Raw genomic sequence first — 2,820 nt, 5'->3', positions numbered from 1 at the left:
TGTTGAGTAATAGAGTCACATCTCCTCATCAGTGGGAGTGTTCAAGCAAAGGCCAGACAACTGCTTGAGGTGGATGTTGAAGGAGAGGTCTGAAAACTTAGAAAAATGCTTCAAGGACTTACCTATGGGCGCACTTTGCCTGCTGCCGCAAACACATCAGTGGCCACCAGGTGGCGATAGAGTTGCATCATCGATGCAAAAGCGTTACTAACCCAGAAGTTTTTTTCTAAGTACCAAAAACCTAATTCGAACAAAACATTTCAAAATAGGAAAAAATAGGAATACCATACTTCCAACATTCCCACTTCTGGGTATATAGATTAGCAGCTCGGCCTCTGCAGGCTTGTTCCTTCCTGGCTTGTTACTCCAGCTTGGAAAACACCAGGCTCTGGATCAGCTAGAATAGTCAAGATCCCCAAAGCCGCAGGCCTCGCTGGAGCACTGTGGGCCAAACCTCATGGTCAGACTTCAAGCAGGGCCCTCAGCCTCCTTTCAGCGGCACCCAATACCCCCATTCCCGAGTGGGCTCTTTCCTCCCCATCTATACATTGGACACACGTCTCAATCCTCCCCCTACCTCACAGCAGACAGCCCAGCCCCCATGCTATCATTCCCCTGCTATTTTTCTTCAAAGCCCCTATTGCCTCCAGCATGTTGTGTATAGATTTGTCTGCCCTTGGTAAGACCTAAGACCCAGGAGAGTGAGGTTGCTTGAGGGTAGGGTCAGGTGGCGGTACTTTTTTTTTTGCTAAGCAGCAGAACCATGCCTCACCAGGGGGTGGTGGGAGGAGTTGAAGACTCCTGTGAAAACTCCATGTGTATTTAATGCAGAGCAAACAACTCCTGGGCAAGCTAACAGTTCTGCAGTTAACTCTGGCCACCTTCAGGGGACAGGGAAGAACCTCAGGATAAGCCAGAGTGGGTGAGTAGGACTGCGGGGAGGGGGCGCTGGGCAGAAGTCCCTGACAGGATGCAGGCCAGGCCACTGTGAAACGGCCCCCGGGAGCTTCTGATGAACCTGTGCGTGTGTGTTGTCGCTTCGGTTGTGTCCCGACTCTGTGACCCAGTGGACCATAGCCCGCCAGCCTCTTCTGTCCATAAGATTCTCCAGGAAAGAATACTAGAGTGGGTTGCCATGCCCTCCTCCAGAGGATCTTCCTGACTCGGGGGTCAAACCTGCGCCTCTTACATCCCCTGCACTAGCAGGTGGGTTCTTTACCACTGGCACCACCCCCGTGATGCGCCTGGAGTGGGGTAAACAGTGTGCAAATTGTCCCAAGTCACGCCGGGTCTGCTATGGGTGTTCCAGTCACAGTAGAGATAAAGACACCCCCCACCTTCACCTCACTGCAGGGCAGGTCGCCCATCAAAGCCAGCAGCCCTGCTTGGGGCAGTCAGTGACAGTGCTTGGGTCCCGCAGGTCACCAGGGGAAAGAATTTGGTGACCCAAGCCAAGAAAGCTGCAAAGTCACAGACGGCGTGGAAAGCAGGCACGGCCCAGCCACTGCACTGGCTGGTGTCCAGCTTGGCCACGCGAGATTGTGGGAAGCAGGTGGGAAGAGTGAAGGCCGGTCCCAGGTCTCAAAACAGGGACCAGGTGCAGCAGGTCAGAGTTCAAGCCAGGCTCGACTATGTGTGAGCACATGGGGGCCACCTGAGGAAGGCTGCCAGTACTGACTGGGTGACAGTGAGCAGCCTCAATGGAGACTGTCAGTCAGACTTGAACCCTGGTTAACTCCCAGTACTCCTTAGAGGATGGTGACCCCAGGCAAGACGACCTGCCCTCAAGTCTCCCTGGGGAACCAGAAGCACTGAAGCAGGTCGTGGATACCAGCCTGCCCTCAACAGGCTATTCTGTGATGAACTGAGATCCCAGCCCCCGGGGAAGGCCAAAGGCCCCATCCGAGGGTTCCCGCTGCTGGAAACATCGCTCATTTTAGACCTTCTCAGATCTGGGACCTGCCCCTCATCTACCCAGCCCAGGACTCTTCCCAGCTTACAAGCCAAGGGCCACAGTCTGTGTGCTGGGCCATGACGAGGTAGGGCCAGAGCCCAGGCTGGAGCTGCTACCACAGCCTTGGGAAGTTAGGACCACTGTGGCCAGGTTCCACCCAGCTGATGGTTACTCCTGCTTTACCAGCCTGATCTGGAGGTGGGGCTCATCACAGGCCAGTCCAGCCACCTACAGCAAAGGCCCACCACTGTCCCACCTTCCCACAACCCCACCCAACAGCCAAGAGACCGCGGAGCCTTGAGACGCTTGCTGCTGCTGCTAAGTCGTTTCAGTCATGTCTGACTCTGTGCAACCCCATAGACGGCAGCCCACCAGGCTCCCCCATCCCTGGGATTCTCTAGGCAAGAATACTGGAGTAGCTTGCCATTCCCTTCTCCAATGCATGAAAGTGAAAAGTCAAAGTGAAGTCGCTCAGTTGTGTCCAACTCTGCGACCCCATGGACTGCAGCCTACCAGGCTCATCCATCCATGGGATTTTCCAGGCAGGAGTGCAGAGAAAACTGCCTCTTGGCACCTTGGCTTCCTGGAGGCAATAGGGTCCAGAGCACCAGGCCTGGGCTGTGCAGACAAGGTGGCACTCTGAGGATGAGGGTCAGGTCCCCCCATCCCTCAGGGCCCTAAGGGCAGTCACCAGGGAACCACAAGCAGGATCCAGGAGGAAGGTGGAGATCAGAGCCCAGGAGAAAGACAACTTTTATTCTTTCAAGAAAATGCACCAACAAGTTGAAGGAAGGAGCACGCTGGCTAGGTAGGTCCCCTGTCCTAAACAGGGGTCTGAGATGAGGCCAGGCCTGGCCAGGGCTCGG

This window comes from Budorcas taxicolor, chromosome 13 (assembly GCF_023091745.1).
Source record: "Budorcas taxicolor isolate Tak-1 chromosome 13, Takin1.1, whole genome shotgun sequence".
Lineage (NCBI taxonomy): Eukaryota > Metazoa > Chordata > Mammalia > Artiodactyla > Bovidae > Budorcas > Budorcas taxicolor.
Note: the sequence above shows the minus strand (reverse complement) of the source record.